The sequence below is a fragment of the Pongo abelii genome, chromosome 18 (assembly GCF_028885655.2).
Source record: "Pongo abelii isolate AG06213 chromosome 18, NHGRI_mPonAbe1-v2.0_pri, whole genome shotgun sequence".
Classification (NCBI taxonomy): domain Eukaryota; kingdom Metazoa; phylum Chordata; class Mammalia; order Primates; family Hominidae; genus Pongo; species Pongo abelii.
Genome location: NC_072003.2, coordinates 71,189,803 through 71,210,290, shown reverse-complemented (window position 1 = coordinate 71,210,290; position 20,488 = coordinate 71,189,803). Strand labels below are relative to the sequence as shown.

Here is a 20,488-nt window from a genome sequence, read left to right as displayed (position 1 = left end):
AGTGATAAAAGCTTTGTCCCTAGAGACTTAGCTAACATTTAGTCACATGATACAATGTACGCTGCACACAACTTTGTTCTATTCCAAGGGCTTCCTTTCATCTAAATGACCAAATAGAGCCTGACATTATTATCTCTGATTTTATTACCTCCTATAAAAGCTTAGGCACCGGATTGAAATGAGAATATTAAACAACAGAAAAACCTGAAACATTCTAAGGTTGGAGAAAATGGCTTTAATAAAAATTGTTACATATTCTTAACTACTCATCAACTTGCATATCTTCATAATTTAGTTCAAGAAATAAAAGCTTTCTATATTTGAGAAGGCTCCCAGGTTTAGGCAGCTTAGGATAGCGTATGGATTCCTTACCCACATGTACTTCCTACTACCAACCTTGCCCATAAATAACTATTAGTAAGGACTCTTCTGGTGACTGAAATTCTTGAACTGGCTTAGCAAAAAGAGGAATTTACTAAAACAACACTGGAGTACCTTATTTAAAAGAATTATACAAAGACAAGAAGGTGGACAAAGACACAGTTGGGACTAGGGCAGGTTTTATTCTAAAATAACATCTGTTTCCATGGGCTAGCTTAATCTTTCCTCACTGCAGAATGGCTTTTTCCACATAAAGAAAAACATGGCTGCCTAGAGCTAGAGAGCTGCACATATTATAGCTTTAACCATAATCTTTCAGTCGCAAATGCAAAATTATCAGGGAAGGTTCTCATTGGCCCAAATAAATTATATGTCCACCCTTGGACAAATTAACTCTGATTAGGTGGGTGGGGAACTGTATCCAGCTTGAATAGCTAGGTAGTCCTCAAGTACACACATGGGACAAAGAGGTATGTTAAACATATGAATGGGGAATGAAAGTTCCAGAAAAAGTGTGTTAAACACACAGAAGTTCACTACCCTAAAAAGTCAAGTTATCTTCAATAACTTTTTACATTAAAACTTACTAATGTCACTATGGTTTTTTTCTATTGAATTAAAAATAATGACTATTGGCCAGGTGCAGTGGCTCACAATTGTAATCCTAGCACTTTGGGAGGTTGAGGTGTGAGGATCCCTTGAGCTCAGGAGTTCAAGACCAGCCTGGGCAAAATAGTGAGACCCTGTCTCAATAAAAATAAAAAAAATTAAAATAAATAAATAAATAATATAAAAAATAAAAAATAAAAAATTAGGCATAGTAGCACGTACTTGTAGTCTCAGCTACTTGGGTGGCTGAGGCTGGAAGATTCCTTGCGCCCAGGAGGTTGAGGCTGCAGTGAGCTGTGATTATTACACCACTACACTCCTAGGTGACAAAGTGAGACCTTGTCCAAAAAAAAAAAAAAAAAAAAAAGACTATGGAAAAAAGAACTGATCTTGTTGTGTTTGCCAGTTAAACTTCTCTAGGTAATGCTACAACTTTCAAGTTTACACATTTATATGCTAAATTGTTTCAGAAAGAATTTAAGACAGAATGAAATAATACGTTAAATAACACAGAACATAAATGTGAAACAAAGGAGGGAAAAACAAAGGTGGAAACAGAATGAAATAACAAATAATGTATTCTTGTTTTTTTTTTTGAGATGGAGTCTTGCTCTGTCACCAGGCTGGAAGGCAGTAGTGTGATCTCGGCTAACTGCAACCTCTGTCTTCCGGGTTCAAGTGATTCTCCTGCCTCAGCCTCCTGAGTAGCTGGGACTACAGGCATGCACCACCATGCCCAACTAATTTTTGTATTTTTAGTAGAGATGGGCCAGGATGGTCTCGATCTCTTGAGCTCGTGATCTGCCCGCCTTGGCCTCCCAAAGTGCTGGGATTACAGGCATGAGCCACCGCGCCTGGCCAAATAATATATTCTTAATGCAGGTAAATGTGTTGTTAAATTAAACTTATAGGCGGTCATTGTTTTGGACAGAGTTCCTTCACTAGGCTCAACAGATCAAACCAAAATGGATTCACTCATGTTGAAGTTCCATGCCACTAAGCCAAAACTAAGTTGTTTATCTGACCTTCCAAGAAATCAGGAGAGAGATAATAGCCAAATCCCCAATAGGCTAGTGTTAGCCGGCATGATAAAAAAGTACTGTCTACTTTAACCCTCGCAAAGAAAGTAATTTTGAAACGACCAATCCACTTTTTTTTTTCTTTCAGATGAGGTATTGCTCTGTCAACCAGGCTTAAGTGCAGTGGCATGGTCATAGCTCATCGCAACATCTAATTCCTGAGCTTAAGCAATCCTTCTACCTCACTTCAGCTTCCCAAGTAGCTGGGCCTACAAGCATGCACCACCATGCCTGGCTAATTATTTTTCAGTTTTTGTTAGAGATGAGGTCTTGCTGTGTTGGCCAGGCTGGTCTTGAACTCCTGGCCTCAAGCTATCCTCCCCCCTTGGCCTCCCCAAAGTGCTAGGATTACGGGAATGAGCCACTGTGCTCAGTCCCAATCTGCTTTTTGTTATTTCTGCTTTCCTCAGTCCTTTTCTGTCTATAAAGTCAACCTCCTCTGCTCAGCTCATTGGAACACACAGAATGAGGTGTTGCCTAATTCTACAATTGATAATAAAAGCCAATTAAGATCTTTAAAACTGGCTGAGCACAGTGGCTCATGCCTGTAATCTCAACACTTTGGGAGGCTGGATGCAGGAAGATCACTTGAGGCCAGGAAATCAAGACCAGCCTGGGCAACATGGTGAGACCCGCCTGGAGAACACAATGAGACCCACCTGGGCAATACAGTGAGACCCTGTCTCCGCAAAAAAATTAAAAAATAACACACCCTCTCAAAAAAACCATAAAAAATAATTATTTTTAAAAGACCTTTAAAATAAAATTGTTATAATATTGTCTTTTGACAACATACATTTGGGGAAGGTTACAAATCTAAGTTTTCCAGTAACTTTGTCAGTTACAAACTTCATAATGTACTTTAGGTAGTGAACCAATTGCTTAAGAAGCATAAAATGTAGGGTGGGCACAGTGGCTCATACTTGTAATCCCACTCCTTTGAAAGACTGAGATGAGAGGATGGCTTGAGGCCAGGAGTTTGAGACCTCTTAGGTAGCTAGAACTACAAGCGTGTATGTATCATCATGCCTGAGAAACATAGCAAGATGCTGTCTCTAAAAAAATAAAAAATAAGCCGAGGCACAGTGGCTCAAATCCCAGCACTCAGGGAGGCTGAGGCAGGCGGATCACGAGGTCAGGAGTTCGAGACCAGCCTGGCCAATATAGTGAAACTCCGTCTCTACTAAAACTACAAAAATTAGCCAGGCGTGGTGGCGTGTGCCTGTAATCCCAGCTACTCAGGAGGCTGAGGCAGGAGAATCACTTGAACTCAGGAGGTGGAGGTTGCAGTAAGCTGAGATCGCGCCACTGCACTCCAGCCTGGGTGACAGAGCGAGACTCTGTCTCAAAAACAAACAAACAAACAAACAAACAAAAAACACATAAGCCAGGCATGATGGTATATGCCTGTAGTCCTATCTACTCAAGAAGCTGAAGTAGAAGGATTATTTGGGCCAGGAGTTCAAGGTTACAGTAAGCTATGACCCTGCTACTGCACTCCAGCCTGGGAGACAGAGTGAGACCCTGTCTCAAAATAAAAAACAACAACAAGACAACCATAAAATGCACAAACAAATGTATATATATATACTTCGTACATAGTAAGAAAGGGACTTCTGCTAGAAATCCCCACTTAGCCTCCATAATATTCCTGATATCTCTCTTCATTTATTAGGGATAAGGAAATAGAGAGTGACTATGTTAGCAAGGAGACAAAGGGGGAGAGCTGCTGCTTGAAAAGTGCTCTGTGATACGACTTTGAGCAGAGACTTGAATAAACAGATGATGTGAGCTTCGAGAACATCTGGGAGAACATTCCAGGCAGAGGAAACAGTAAGAATAAAGCCCAGCAGGCTGGGCACGGTGGCTCACTCCTGTAATCTCAGCACTTTGGGAGGCCGAGGCGGGCGGATCATGAGGTCAGGAGATCGAGACCATCCTGGCTAACACCATGAAACCCCATCTCTACTAAAAATACAAAAAATTAGCTGGGCGCGGTGGCGGGCACCTGTAGTCCCAGCTACTCGGGAAGCTGAGGCAGGAGAATGGCGTGAACCCAGGAGGCGGAGTTTGCAGTGAGACGAGATTGTGCTACTGCACTCCAGCCTGGGTGACAGAGTGAGCCTCTGTCTCAAAAAAAACAAAAAAGAATAAAGACCAGCAAACAAGCATGCTTAACATGTTCAAGGAAAAGCAATGAGGCCAGTGTGTCTGGTACAGAATGAGTGAGGGATAAAATGGTAGGTCATTTGAGAGGTAGAACCAGACTGTGTAGGATACTGTAAGCCATCGTGAAAACTGGTTGCTATTCTAAACATAAAGGGAAAACACTGGAGGGTTTTCAGCAGAGAATTAACATAACATGACTTTGATTATAAAAGGCTGACCCTAGCTGCTATATGAAGAATAGACTTTTAGGAGGTAAAAGTGGAAGCAGGGAGACAGGTTGAGAGGCTATTAGGGAAGTCTAGATAAGAGACCAAGAGACCTTAGGACTCTCAGCCTGGCCAACATAACGAGATCCTGTCTCTACAAAAAATAAAAAATTAGCCAGGTATGCTGGTACGTGCCTATAGTCCCAGCTACTAAGAAGGCTGAAGCAGGAGGTTCACTTAAGCCTAGGAGTTCAAAGCTACAGTGCGCCACTGCACTCCAGCCTGGGTGACAAAGCAAGACCTTAACACTAAAATAAATAAATAAATTGAATTGAATTAAAATTTTAAAAAATAGTGGCCAGACACAGTGGCTCACGCTTGTAATCCCAGGACTTTGGGAGGCTGAGGCAGGCGGATCACCTGAGATCAGGAGTTTGAGACCAGCCTGGCCAACATGGTGAAAACCCATCTCTACTGAAAATACAAAAAGTAGCCAGGCATGGTGGCAGGCGCCTGTAATCCCAGCTACTTGGGAGGCTGAGGCAGGAGAACTGCTTGAACCTGGGAGGTGGAGATTGCAGTGAGCTGATATTATGCCATTTCACTCCAGCCTGGGTGGCAAGAGCGAGACTCCATCTCAAAAAAGAAAGAAAGAAAGAAAAAATACCTTAGGACTAAGTGGAAGCATTGAAGGTGGGGAGAAGTAGTCAAGTATGGGCTCTATTTTGGAGATAAATCTGAGAGGTTTTGCTGATGGACCTCTCTGTGGAGACAGAGAAGACTGGTAATTGAAAAGCAGTCCTCTAAGGACAATGCAGATAAGACTGGTCTGTATATGCTCCCGCTAAAGTTATTTATCTTGATACTGAGAGAGAAAAGATCTTAAGTTATAAAATAGGGAAATGAATATTGTATAACTTTAAAACCCTTCACTTTCCTTTTCTTTATGGCCTCAATTGCTCATGAAAAAAAAAAAACAGAACTTCTAATCACCGCAGACAATGTTTCAAGAAGTTAAAAAATACCCTTCTATTAGTCTCACAGTGTCTTATCAACACTCCAGTGTTGTTTCTTCTTAAAAAGGCCTCTAGTGCAATGAGTTAGCTGAGACTACCATACCAAATCTTCATAGGTAATAAAACTAGAGGTTTTGTAAACAGAATACCTACATAAAATGTCACATCAACTGGTATTCCTTAACAACTGGCACAATGAAAAGAGGAGACAGGCAGTGAAAGGAAGTCATCTGGAAAGAGTTACTGAAACCCTCAGTTTCCAAACTGGTTTCAACTAATTAATGTTGAAAAGTCGTCTTGTACTTTGGAAATGAAGCATTTGACTTCAAGGAAAGTCAGGAGAAAAAGGGGTTAAAAAAAAAAAAAGCAAGGAAACTGGTTATTTTATGTAGAAACATCAATAATGTCACCTAAAATCTGTAGTTTGATCAAGATATTTTTCTAGGAATTTCAAATCCCAGACAAACTAAAGCTCAGAGAATTTGCTGTTAGACCTGCACTACAGAAAATGTTAAAGGAAGTTTTTCAAGCTGAACTAAAATACCAGATGTAAACTCGCATGTATACAAGGAATGAAGAGCATTGGAAATGAAAAATGTGTGGGTAAATATAGAATATATTTTTTTCATATCTTAATTTTTTAAAACATTGTAAAGTTGTTTTATGGTAGAAATCCAAGCAAAATATATGATAACAAAAACACAAAGAATGACAGGTGCATAAAGACATATGTGATGTAGTTTAATTTAATTTGAAGGCTACCCAAAGGAAATGAAATCACCACCTTATAAAGATATCTGCACTCCTACACTTACTACAGCTTTATGCACAACAGGCAAGACATGGAAACAGCTGGAGTGTCCACTGACGACTGACTGGATAAAGAAATTGTGGTATACATATATACATACACAATGAAATATTATTCAGTTTTAAAAAAAGGAGATCCTGCCATTTACGACAACATGGGGATGAACCCAGAGGACATTATATTAAGTGAAATAAGCCAGACATAGAAAGAAAAATACTGCATGATCTCATTTATATGTAGAATCTGGAAAAAATACATATAATACATAGAAACAAAAAGTAAACTGGTGATTACCAAGGGAAGGGGGTAGGGCAGGGAAGAGGAAATTAGAATAAATAAGAGTATGTAGATCATGGGTACAAAGTTGCAGTTATGTAAGATGAATAACTAAAAACAAAAAAAGGATGGACGGATGGATGGATGGAAGGATGGAAGGAAGGGAGGGAGGGAGGGAATAGAAACTTGAACAATCAACTTGACCTAATTAAGTTCTAGAAGAGTAAATCCAGAAACTGCAGAACATATATTCAAGTGCAGAAAAAACATTCACCAATTCTTCTAATGCATCTCAATAAATTTTTAAAGTCCCAATAAAAAATTTTAAAGTCCCCCAAAAAAAGCTGAGCTAATATGGTGTTTGTATTGTGACCAAAACAGAATCAAATTAGAAATCAATTACAAAAAGATATCTAGAAAAGCCCCAAGTATTTGTAATTAAAGTAACATGCTTTTTAATAACATATAGGACAAATAAGAAACCACAATTATAAAATGTATTTGAACTGAATAATAAACATACAACATATCAAAAATTAAAGGTGCGGCTAAAACAGTGTTTGAAGGAAAATCTACAGCTCTTAATGTTTATATTAGGGGGAAAAGTTTAAAATCAACCATCTAAGTTTTAAAAAGTACAAATTTAAATCTAACAAAGCAGAGGAAAGAATATGTGAGTGAAAATTATTGAAATACAAAAACAGAAATTACAGAGAAAACCAATAAAATGTATATACACTTTAACCTGCAGTTCCTAGATACACCTATACAGGTATAAAATCACTATTTGACAGTAACATCCATCAGATATGAATTTATAACTAAGAAAATGAAAAAAACTTAGATGACAAAAATGAAGAAACTTGATAGACAAGTTATATAATAGAATGCAACGCTTCATTTTTTTAAAAAAATGGCAGCTTTACAGGTACTAATATGGCATGATCCGTGATTAAGCAAACAACAGCAAGACGCAGAACAGTTTGTAAAGAATACTACCACACATGTAGGTGTGTGCTTTTTATTTACTTATTTTTCTGGTGTATGTTTTTTAAAGCATATGTGCATGCATTTATTTTTATATATTCACATATGCATAAAACATATCTAGAAATACACAGCAGAAACGGGTAATAGTGGCTGCTTCTGGAAAGAAGACCAATGTGTCTTCTATATATGGGTGGTATTATATAGTTCACTGGGTACCGTTTTGCCCTGTAGAATTTAATAATGTGTAAACATTCTCTATTTTTAAAAATATTTCAAGTTTAAAAAAGGGTAATAAATATCATAAGAAAGGGGGAGAAATGGGAAAAACAAAAGCAAAAAGGACTGGAGTCAGAAGGACTAGACTGGTTATTTACGCAGTTTGGCTTTCTGAATAAGCAGCCTCCTTTGAGGCAGCAGGTCATTGTTTATCTAGATAAGATAGCTAAGAAACAAAAGCTTCTGTGGCCTTTTTCTATTCACCTTACAGTGTGTCTAAAGCAACCATGGCAGGAGTCCTTAGCTAGATATACACCTAAGGGGATTAAAAAGGTACAGATGGACAAGCTCATAGGATTTCCCATTTACTGCTATAGTAGCCCAAATTCAGGAATCTTTCTTTGAGCCTGCAGATCCTATCTACCTGAGCCTGCAGATCCTACCTACCCAAGCTACCGTGTATCCTTTGCTCTCTATCTATGATGGAGAAAAAAGGGATTGTGCAGTAATTGCTGCATGACCACATATACGTAGGGGTGTCACAAAAGCCAGCAGTCAGAATTTGCTGTTATGCTATTTTCAGTATCAAGAACCCAGATAAAAGCAATCTTCAGGAAGTAAAATCAAAATATTTACCTTTCCTTTGGATAAAATGTTTAAATTCTCCAGATTTAAAAATTAAAGTTACCCTCTATATTCAGAACTATGGAGAGTGTGATGTTGTTTATAGCTCTACAAACAGCCAGATTTGATATATGATATTAGAATATTTTCTCCTCTCTGGTTTTGTTACCTTCTTCTGAAACAATAACTTTTGTTTTATGTGGTTTAAGTATCTTTTCTATTTTAATTAATAAAAATTTAAATATTATCAATCCTCAGGCAGCATATTTTATAAAAGGCTACCAAAAGTCACTTATTTCAATTCATCTTTGTATAATGTACCTAGTCTTATTAAAATTACCCACAAAATAAATAATTCTTTCTGATTAAATTATTCAAACAGTACCACTAATACTGAAAAGTGATGTGACAGAAGTCTTAGTATTTGGAATTTATCTTTAGAATTCTTAAGTTTTCCATGAAGTACTCCATTTAAATCTCCATTGTTTTTTTTAACCCATGGGGAAATTATTACACTCTTTTCAGGCAAGGTAGTAATAGGTTCCTTTAACCATGTCAATAAGCATTACAGTAGTAGGTAACAAAGGCAAATATGCATACATGTGTCACCTCTTTCTCTTTTTTTTTTTTTGAGAGAGGGTCTTGCTCTGTCACTTAGGCTGCAGTGCAGTGGCATGTGCCACCTACAACTATAGGCGTGTGTCACCACGGCTGGTTAAGAGATAGGGTTTCACTGTCATGTAGGCTGGGGTGTAGTGGCGCAATCATGGCTCACTGCAGACTCAAACTCTTGGGCTCAAGCAATCTTCTCACCTCAGCCTTGCAACATGCTGGGATTATAGGTATGAGCCACCATTCCTGTGGCCCATGTGTCATTTCTTGAAACACAGACATGGTCTGATATATAGCTTAAGTAGGCAAAAAACACTTCAACACGTTTAAACTTTAGAAGAAAATGAATGCACAATCAGGGAAAAGCCAAATCAGACTTGTAAATCAACCAAGAAAATTCTTCAAATTTACTTCCAGTCATCACCAACTATCCAACAAAAAAAGTAACTCTTTCTTTCTACTCTATATTTGGTGCAAAAGCTAAACAGAAATGTTATATATAAAAATAGAATGATCTTGGTTTGGGGGATTTGAAATATATATAATTTAGATTACCTTTTATTTGTTTGCTGTTTATCATTTATTTATTTTGCCTAGGTACATAAGAAATAGCATTGTGGGTCAATGAAGCAAAAGCTAAAAATGCCTAAAATCAATGGTAGCAAAATTTTATCTCATTAACATACAGTTAAAATACTTACCTCACATATTACTTACATAAAATCACATCCATGATTAGGTTCAGGTACACTCCTCCATTTGAAAATTTTATACCTTCTCCTCTGTAGGGAAAAAGAAAATCTATTTTCTTTCTCGAAAATAAAAATAGCATGAGTTCCAAATTCCAAAGGTGGAATATTTCAGTGAGAAACCCAGAGAAAAATAAGTCACCAATAGTGTAAGTAAAAAGATTTTCCCGAAAGACTACTTTCTCCTGATACAAAAAAGCTACTGCTTTAATAAAGGACATCATTCCATTCATGTTATAAAACATACAAGTTAGTAACTTATACTGCTTGCAGATAAATACGCTTATAGTAGAAATATAAAAACATGTGTAAGAATGAAAATTCTGGGCAGGCAAGGTGGCTCATGCCAGTAATCTCAGGACTTTGGGAGGCCGAGGCAGGAGGATCACTTGAGCCCAGGAGTTCGAGATCAGCCTGGGCAATATGGTGAGACCCTATCTCTACAAAAAAATATACAAAAATTAGCTGGGTATGGTAGTGCACACCTCTAGTCCCAGCTACTCAGGAGGCTAAGGTGGGAGGACTGCTTGAGACCAGGAGGTAGAAGTTGCAATGAGCAGAGATCACACCACTGCACTCCAGTCGATGTGACCGAGTGAGAACCTGTCTCAAAAAAAAAAAAAAAAAAAAAAAAGAAAATCTGTCATGAAACACTCCTAGGGAAGGAGGGAGAGAGGACAATGAAATAGGAGAGGTAAACAATGGGAACAATAATTGTATTTCTAATGTGTAATTGGAGGAGAAGGAACAGCAACAGGGAATAATGCACAGTGCTACCATTTTATAAAGCTTGGCCTAGGCACATAGGTGTTTACTATACTATTCTCTATTTTTATCTGTATATTTAAAATATTTCATAAAATACCATTTACATAACAAAAAAGCATATGCAGCAATAAATATAGAAAAGATTTATTAAAAATTCTAAAACTTTATTAAAAGACAATAGAAAATATATAAATAAATGGAAAGATATAAATGCATGTTTATGATAAAAAGGCTTTTTCTTTTTTTTTTTGAGATCAAGTTTCGCTTATATTGCCGAGGCTGGAGTTCAATGGCACAACCTTGGCTCACCGCAACCTTCGCCTCTGGGGTTCAAGTGATTCTCCTGCCTCAGCCTCCTGAGTAGCTGGGATTACAGGCATGCACCACCACACTGGCTAATTTTGTATTTTTAGTAGAGATGGGGTTTTTCCATGTTGGTCAGGCTGGTCTTGAGCTCCCGAACTCTGGTGATCAGGGCCCCTCGGCCTCCCAAAGTGTTGGGATTACAGGTGTGAGCCACTGTGCCCGGCCTAAAGGCTCTACATTTTAAGGAGAGCAATTCTACCTGAAATTAACCAATAAATTAAAAAATTTCAATAGCCTTTGTCTTGAACATGACAAGTGACCATAAAATGTACATGAAAAAGCCAAGATGAAGGAATGGCCAATATACTCACGAAGAAGGACAAATTGAAGGTATGTGCCCTATCAAAACTCCTCTTCCAAACACCAACACTTTTTTTTTTTTTTTTTTTTTTTGAGACGAGTCTTGCTTTGTCGCCAGGCTGGAGTGAAGTGGCGCCATCTTGGCTCACTGCAACTTCCGGCTCCTGGGTTCAAGCAATTCCCCCGCCTCAGTCTCCTGAGTAGCTGGGAATACAGGTGCGCACCACCATGCCCGGCTAATTTTTCGTATTTTAGTAGAGACGGGGTTTCACCATGTTGGCCAGGATGGTCTCGATCTCCTGACCTTGTGATCTGCCTGCCTTGGCCTCCCAGTGTTGGGATTATAGGCGTGAGCCACTGCGCCCAGTCCACCAACACTTATTGAACCAAGATAAAGACACAGTGGTAGTAGCACAGCAACTGAGAAACAAGAGAACTCTTTCACACCAAATCACTGCCAGGTGGAGCACATTCCTAAATGTGAGAGACAAACTGTACTATTTTTCTACTGCAAAAACAGTAAAAGACAATTTATAACAGAATTTTTATAATACGACAGCAGGAAAGGATTTCTCACACAAAAGACTGAAAGCATTAACTATTTAAAAAGATTAATAAATTGGACATTAAAATCAAGAACTTTCATTCATCACAAAGCACAATAAAAAACGTTTAAAGTCACAAATTAAGAGATGTTTTACACACACACACACACATTCAACAATTCTCATCCACAACATTTAAATGACTACCATAATTTAATAACAAATGAAAAATGAATAGAAAAACTGGCAAAAAAGCTGTTCAGAGAAGAGAAAACACAGGTGGCCATAAACATTTGAAAAGACATTCAATACAGCCGACACTGTGGCTCATGCCTGTAATCCCAGCACTTTGGGAGGCCGAGGCGGGGGGACCACAAGGTCAGGAGTTCGAGATCAGCCTGGCCAACATGGTGAAACAGTGCGTCTACTAAAAATACAAAAATTACTGGGACATGATGGCAAGCACTTGTAATCCCAGCTACTCAGGAGGCTGAGGCAAGAGAATTGTTTGAACTCGGGAGTCGACAGAGCAAGACTCCATCTAAAAAAAAAAAAAGACATTCAATCGTATTATTAATGAGGTAACTGCAAATTGAAATAAAAAGATACCATTTCAGAACCACAAGGCCAACAAATATTTTTAAATCCCAACAAATATAGATGTTGTCAGAATGAGAGGAATTCATGCATATCATTAGTGAAAGCAAAAACCAGTATAAGCACTTTGGAGAAAAAAATTGGCATTTCTAATAAAGCTGAAGATGCACACAGTCTCTGGCCCAGCAAGTCCACTCCCAGATAAACATGGAATATAGACTAGATGTGTGTGTGCATCAGATATACATACAAAAAACATTTTATCAGCATTATTTGTAGCAAGAAAAAACAATTTGTAGCAAGAGCCTAATTTTTCATTAACAGTAGAATAAATACATCATATAGCAGTGGAAAGGAAAATTAAACTATAGCTACATTGGTCAACTTGACTAAAACTTAAACATAACTGTGCACAAAAAGAGGTAGGGATTTGAAATAGGACAATACCAATGATTCAAGGGAACTGAAAGAACAAAGCTGGCAAAAGGAGAGCAGAGAAGCAGAAGCAAATGGAAAGAAGAGGTCTTAAGGAACCAGTTTGGGGAAATTTGAAGTTTCCCAAAGAAGACAGTAAAGTTCCACAAGAAGGAAGTGGACAGAGTAGAGCTGGTGGAGCACATACTTAGCAGGGGTTTGAGAAGAGAGTTTTCAGTCGACTTAGATGGTCCCATGGGAGAAGCAGGATCCAGTTTAGAAAGAACAGAGATGACCTTAAAAATTATCTGTAGCCTGAGTAACAACTTCCAATTAAACCAACTTCTGACCATAGTGCTCTAAAAGTAAATCCTTTAGAATATATTGTCATCAGGCTTTAGCTGGGACAAACAGTAAATATTCCTGGCAGTATGAAACTCTTTTTTCTTCTTCTTTTCTTGTTTTTGAGATGGAGTCCTGTTCTGTCACCCAGGATGGAGTGCAACGGGGCAATCTCAGCTCACTGCAACCTCAGCCTCCCGGGTTCAAGCAATTCTCCTGTCTCAGCTTCCCAAGTAGCTGGGATAACAGACACCTGCCACCATGCCTGTCTAATTTTTCTTTCTTTCTTTTTTTGATACTTTCTGAGACTTTCTTTCTTTTTTTGAGAGTCTTGCTGTGTCACCCAGGCTGGAGTACAGTGGCACGATCTCAGCTCACTGCAATCTCCACCTCCTGGGTTCAAGTGATTCTCCTGTCTCAGCATCCCGAGTAGCTGGGATTACAGGCATGCACCACCATGCCTGGCTAATTTTTTGTATTTTGAGTAGAGACGGGTTTTACCATCTCCGGACTACCATGTTAGTCCAGGCTGGTCTCGAACTCTTGACCTCAGGTGATCTGCCCATCTCAGCCTCCCAAAGTGCCGGGATTATAGGCGTGAGCCACTGCGCCCAGCCAAGCCTGGCTAATTTTTTGTATTTTTAGTAGAGACAGGGTTTCACCATGTTGGCCAGGCTGTTCTCTAACTCCTGACCTCAGATGATCTGCCCGCCTCAGCCTCCCAAGGTGCTGGGATTACAGGTATGAATGAGCCATTGTGCCCAGCCTCTTCTATTTAACTAATGGTTTCTATCCGGGAACTCAGAACCAAAACTAATGACCCTTTTACGACATAAACATCTCCAAAAAACGGTGTGTTTGCTGTAATTTCTGCCTGGACCACTCTGTCCCTCTGTCGCCAGATATCCAGATGATTCTCCCCTTCACCTCTTCTTTACCTCCCACTTTACTCAAATGACAATTTGAGTAAATTGTCATTTACTCAATGACAATTGAGTAAATGTAAGACAATTGAGTAGTGTAAGGCTCCCCTGACCTTACACTGGATTACATTATCAGTCTCTATGTTTCATTCCTCTGTAGTATTATCACATATCTACATTTCTGGTGTCATGGTGGCCATACATGGTGGCCAAATGTATATGTCCTAGCCTCTAGACTTTAGCCTTGACCATACAATTTGTTTGGTCGCTGGAAAGTTAGCAGACATGATTCAAGTAGAGACTTAAAATGGTTTGCACTGCTAGGCTTGGTCTCTTGCACTCCTGCTTTTGGCCATGGAAAAATAACATAATTTGGTATTCCACTGGTGCCAGAAGAATGGGAGACATGTGGAGAACACCTGAACCTGAGCCATACCCTGGAGTCCTATCTAGCCTGGTATACATATGTAGAACCCTAGGAGATCCACCGACATATATGTCTGGTGTTTGTAAGCCATTGACTTTTAGGCAGTTTGTTATATAGCACTATTGTGAAAACAGCAAATAGAAACTGAAAACCACCAACATCCAGACAGTCCTCACCCTCTTTCCTGGCTTATTGGTCTTCACAGCACCTAAGATACTATGTATTTTACATCTTTATTTTCCATCCCTCTACATACACACATCCACACACAAATAAAAGCTCCACGAAATAATTTTTGCTTCTTTTGTTTATTGTTACCACTCCTGCACCAAGACTAGCATTTGGCACATAACAAGTGTTCAATAAACATTTGTTGAATAATTTAAAGAAAAACAGCCAAAGTCCTCATACTCATGGAACTTATGTTTTAGTGGGGAAAGACAGAAATTAACAAGTATACAAATAATCATCGTTAGATAGTTATGAGTGTTATAAGGAAACAACAGTGATGAAATAGAAAATGATAAAGTATAAGCAGGAAGGGTTGTATAGGTGATTTTTCTTAAAGTTGCCATGAGGGGGTATCAAATAAGCTGAATTCTGAATACAGGGCCTTATATGCATATGGGATGCCATTCTAGGCAAAGAGAACTGAAAATGTAATGACACTAGAGCAGGAACAAGCTTGCTGTTCAAAAACAGAAAGAGCGCCTATAGTAGTAAGAGACGATGTACCATCTGATGTACCAAGGGCCTCATGGACCACAGTAGGGTCTTTGGGTTTTATTCTAATTACAGTTGGGAGCCTTTGGAGGGTCTTATGTAGGGAAATGATTTATTTTTAAGGTCATTTTGTTTGTTAGATTGACTGTAGGGGGCAAGAAGGGAAGTAGGGAAATAAGTAAAGGAGCTACTGCAAGAGTATGGGCAAGTGAGTATGACAACCAGGCCCAGGACTGAGGTAGTGGAGGAGCGGGTGAGCTGTTGAGGATATCTTTTGAAAGTAGAGCCAATAGGACTTGCTGATTGAAGAGATGTGTTGTATTGAGAGAAGGAGAGGCATCTGGAGGCTGAAGTGATTGGAATCAAGAATAGCCTCTTAATTTCTGTCTGAATAACTTATCAAACAGTAGTTTCATTAACTGAGTTGAAGATGAGCAGTTAAGGGGGAAGAGACACCATGGGCTCCATTTTGTACCCTTATTGATCTGCTTCTCCATACAAGGCACTGTGTTACACAGAAGTCACAGGTATCTGTTTTAAAGAACATTAAGCTTTTGTCAATTGCTAAGTAGAATCAATGGTTTCACTGCTGTCTGGGTACTACTGGACTAAAGCCAAACCAAAACAAAAGCAAAAACAAAACAGTCCATGACAGACAGATATTATTAGTTGTCTTCCCAATACCCAGCCTCCTTTCCTCCTTATTAAAAATCTCTTACCACGTGTGTGGCTCACACCTATAATCCCAGCACTTTGGGAGGCCAAGGTGGGAGGATCGCTTGAGCCCAGAAATTTGAGACAAGCCTGGGCAACATAGTGAGACACCGTCTCTACAAAAAAAGTAAAAAACTAGCCTGGTGTGGTGGTGCGGCCTGTGGTATCAGCTACTCAGGAGGATTGCTTGAGACCAGGAGGCGGAGGTTGCAGTGAACTGAGATCCCGCCACTGCACTCAAGCCTGGGAAACAGAGTGAGACCCTGTTTAAAAAGGAAAAAAAGGCTGGGCGTGGTGGTTCATGCCTGTAATCCCAGCACTTTGGGAGGCTGCCGGGGGCGGATGACCTAAGGTCGGGAGTTTGAGTCCAGCCTGACCAACATGGTGAAACCCTGTCTCTACTGAAAATACAAAATTAGCCGGGCGTGGTGGTGCACGCCTGTAATCCCAGCTACTCGGGAGGCTGACGCAGGAGAATCGCTTGAACTTAGGAGGCAGAGATTGCGGTGAGCCCAGATTGCGCCATTGTACTTCAGCCTGGGCAACAAGGGCGAAACTCCATCTCAAAAGCAACAACAACAACAACAACAACAAACACAGAAAACAAGCTCTTGTTTGGTTTGTTTTGGTCGAGACTGCTCTATGCCCAGTTAAAGATACTCACTGTACATACCATTTATGTTAACAAAAAAAAAAAAAAGTACGGGGGAAGAATACATATTTGATGTGCTTGCATATACATTTTTAAATCTCTAGAAGGATTAAAAAAGAGATTAATACCAGTGGTAATTTGTTGTGAGGAGGGTAGGTAGCGCAAGATACAGAATGAGAGGGATGTGGATACAAAAGTGAGATTTTCATCATAAACTCTTTTACACTCTGATATTTTAAGCTTCAGAATGTATTGGCTACTAAAAAAACACATAAAAATATATGTATATTTTTAATTTCACCATCTCATATTCCCTCACAAAGGTAACCAGGTAACAGTATTAGCTAATGAGAAATAAATGAAAGTCCTTGAGGAGGGTTTCTCTTTCCTAGTAAACATATAGCTTAGCAAGAAGATTTCTGCCTTTTGCCTTTGTTAGTCTTCCCTCCTTATTACCTGAGATGTGGATGCAATGGCTGCAGTCGAACAACCACTTTTTGACTAGGAGAACAAAAATTACCCATTAAAGATAGAAAAACAGGAAGCTGTCAGAGAGAAACTGGGTCCTTGATGACTCTCTCAAATAGCTAATTAGTGCTTAACTACTTCTGAACTACTTGTTTAATAAGAAAATATAACATTAATCCACAGTAGTTAAGATGAAGTTGTAATTGATATAGTCTTAGAACCCACATTAAAATCCTGCACCATAATGCAAAAGAGGCTAATGGGTGGTCATGATGACAGAAAAAAGTGACATAAGAAACATAATGCCCTCAAGGCACTTCTAAGTTAACTTCTAAGAATAGATGGTATTACATAATTTCAAAGTCCCATAATTTACCCATCCTAGTATGTGTTTGGATGGCTGGGTTTCTCAACAATGTGAACGTTTCCATCGATCTCTTGTCTTACACGAGTTTAAGAAGATACTGTGAGAAGCATAGGGAAGATTTAAAGAGAGTAATTCTGATTCTTAGCTATGTCTAATCATATGACTTTTAGGTATTAGCTTGGGAGTTGGCATAAAATCATTCCTGTTGTTGCAATTTCATGAGAATTACAGAACAGACTTCTAAAACTAACGAGCCTTAAATCTTGTTATTTTAACTGAAAGGAATATTTTAAGATGATGGTCAAGAATTAAGTTTGCAAAAGAATTGTTCTTTTGGGTTTTTGTTTTTTTGAGACAGGGTCTCATTTTATTGCCCAGGCTGGAGTGTGGTGGCACAATCACAATTCACTGCAGGCTCAATCTTCCAGGCTAAAGCCATCCTCCCACCTCAGCCACTTCCAAGTAGCTGGGACTACAGGCATGTGCCATCACGCCCAGCTAATTTGTTGTTGTTTTGAGATGGAGTTTCACTCTTGTCGCCCAACCTGGAGTGCAGTGGCAGGATCTCAGCTCACTGCAACCTCTGCCTCCTGGGTTCAAGCCACTCTCTTGCCTCAACCTCCTGAGTAGCTGGGATTACAGGCAGTCACCACCACAGCTGGCTAATTTTTGTATTTTCATTAGAGACAGGGTTTTACCATGTTGATCAGGCTAGTCTTGAATTCCTGACCTCACGTGATCCACACGCCTAGGCCATCCAAAGTGCTGGGATTACAAGTGTGAGTCACTGCGCCTGGACAATATATATATATATTTTTTTGAGATGAGTCTCCCTCTGTCGTCCAAGCTGGAGTGCAGTGGCGTGATCTCAGCTCACTGTAAGCTCCACCTCCCGGGTTCAGGCCATTCTCCGGCCCCAGCCTCTCGAGTAGCTGGGACTATAGGTGCCAGCCACCACACCAGGCTAATTTTTTGTATTTTTAGTAGAGAAGGGGTTTCACTGTGTTAGCCAGGATGGTCTAAATCTCCTGACCTCGTGATCCACCTGCCTCAGCCTCCCAAAGTGCTGGGATTACAGGAGTGAGCCACTGCGCCTGGCCGCACCCAGTCAATATTTTAATTCTTTGTATAGATGGGGCCTTGCTACGTTGTCAGGGCTAGACTGGAACTCCTGTGCTCAAGCAATCCTCCTGCCTCGGCCTCGCAGAGTGCTGGGATAACAGGCGTGAGCCTCTTCACCCGGTAAGAATTGTTCTTACATGCATGTTTGATTGCTTTTTATTTATTTATTTTTTAAGAAACAAGGTTTCACCCTGTCACCCTCACCCAGGTTGATGTACAGTGGCTCAATCATAGCTCACTGTAGGCTTAAACACCTAGGCTCAAGTGATCTTCCTACCCAGCATGCAGAATAGCCAGGACTACAGAAGCATGACCAGGTAAGGCTAATTTTTTTTTTTTTGTAGAAATGGGTTTTTGCAACAGGCGCGGTGGCTCATGCCTGTAATCCCAGCATTTTGGGAGGCTGAGGCGGGTGGATCACGAGGTAAGGAGTTTGAGACCAGCCTAACCAACATGGTGTAAATCCCATCTCTACTAAAAATACAAAAATTAGGGGAGGGTGGAGCCAAGATGGCTGAATAGGAACAGCTCCAGTCTACAGCTCCCAGCGTGAGTGTAGAAGACGGTGATTTCTGCATTTCCAACTGAGGTACAGGGTTCATCTCACTGGGGAGTGTCGGACAATGGGTGCAGGACAGTGGGTGCAGCGCACCGAGAGCGAGATGAAGCAGGGCAAGGCATCACCTCACCCGGGAAGCGCAAGGGGTCAGGGAATTCCCTTTCCTAGTGAAAGAAAGGGGTGACAGATGGCACCTGGAAAATCGGGTCACTCCCACCCTAATACTGCATTTTTCCAATGGTCATAGCAAACGGCACACCAGGAGATTATATCCCATGCCTGGCTCGGAGGGTCCTACGCCAATGGACCCTCGCTCATTGCTAGCACAGCAGTCTGAGATCAAACTGCAAGGTGGCAATGAGGCTGGGGGAGGGGTGCCCATCATTGCCAAGGCTTGAATAGGTAAACAAAGTGGCTGGGAAGCTCGAACTGGGCAGAGCCCACCAAAGCTCAAGGAGGCCTGCCTGCCTCTGTACACTCCACCTCTGGGGGCAGGGCATAGCCAAACAAAAGGCAGCAGAAACCTCTGCAGACTTAAATGTCCCTGTCTGACAGCTTTGAAGAGAGCAGTGGTTCTCCCAGCACACAGGTGGAGATCTGAGAACGGACAGACTGCCTCCTCAAGTGGGTCCCTGACCCCCGAGTAGCCTGACTGGGAGGCAGCGCCCAGTAGGGACAGACTGACACCTCACATGGCCAGGTACTCCTCTGAGACAAAACTTCCAGAAGAACGATCAGGCAGCAACATTTGCTGTTCACCAATATCCGCTGTTTTGCAGCCTCTGCTGCTGATACCCAGGCAAACAGGGTCTGGAGTGGACCTCCAGAAAACTCCAACAGACCTGCAGCTGAGGATCCTGACTGTTAGAAGGAAAACTAACAAACAGAAAGGACATCCACACCAAAACCCCATCTGTATGTCACCATCATCAAAGACCAAAGGTAGATAAAACCACAAAGATGGGGAAAAAACAGAGCAGAAAAACTGTAAACTCTAAAAACCACAGCGCTTCTCCTCCTCCAAAGGAACGCAGCTCCTCACCAGCAACAGAACAAAGCTGGACGGAGAATGACTTTGACGAGTTGAGAGAAGAAGGCTTCAGACGATCAAACTATTCCGAGCTAAAGGAGGAAGTTTGAACCCATGGCAAAGAAGTTAAAAAACCTTGAAAAAAAATTAGATGAATGGCTAACTAGAATAACCGATGCAGAGAAATCTTTAAAGGACCTGATGGAGCTGAAACCCACGGCACGAGAACTACATGACAAATACACAAGCCTCAGTAGCTGATTCGATCAATTGGAAGAAAGGGTATCAGTGATGGAAGATGAAATGAATGAAATCAAGCGAGAAGAGAAGTTTAGAGAAAAAAGAATAAAAAGAAACGAACAAAGCCTGCAGGAAATATGGGACTATGTGAAAAGAACAAATCTACGTCTCATTGGTGTACCTGAAAGTGACG

The 20,488-nt window shown here is 40.3% G+C and overlaps 1 protein-coding gene across 1 annotated transcript in view; it reads right to left on the bottom strand.

Moving 5' to 3' along the window:
• The window catches only part of PMFBP1 (polyamine modulated factor 1 binding protein 1), a 556,696-nt gene that overhangs the window by 458,246 nt on the left and 77,962 nt on the right, over positions 1-20,488 (bottom strand). Inside the window, exon 3 of the mRNA XM_063717359.1 lies at positions 9,691-9,771. The gene's annotated coding sequence lies outside the window, so the exon portion shown is untranslated. The remainder of the gene's footprint in view (positions 1-9,690; positions 9,772-20,488) is intronic.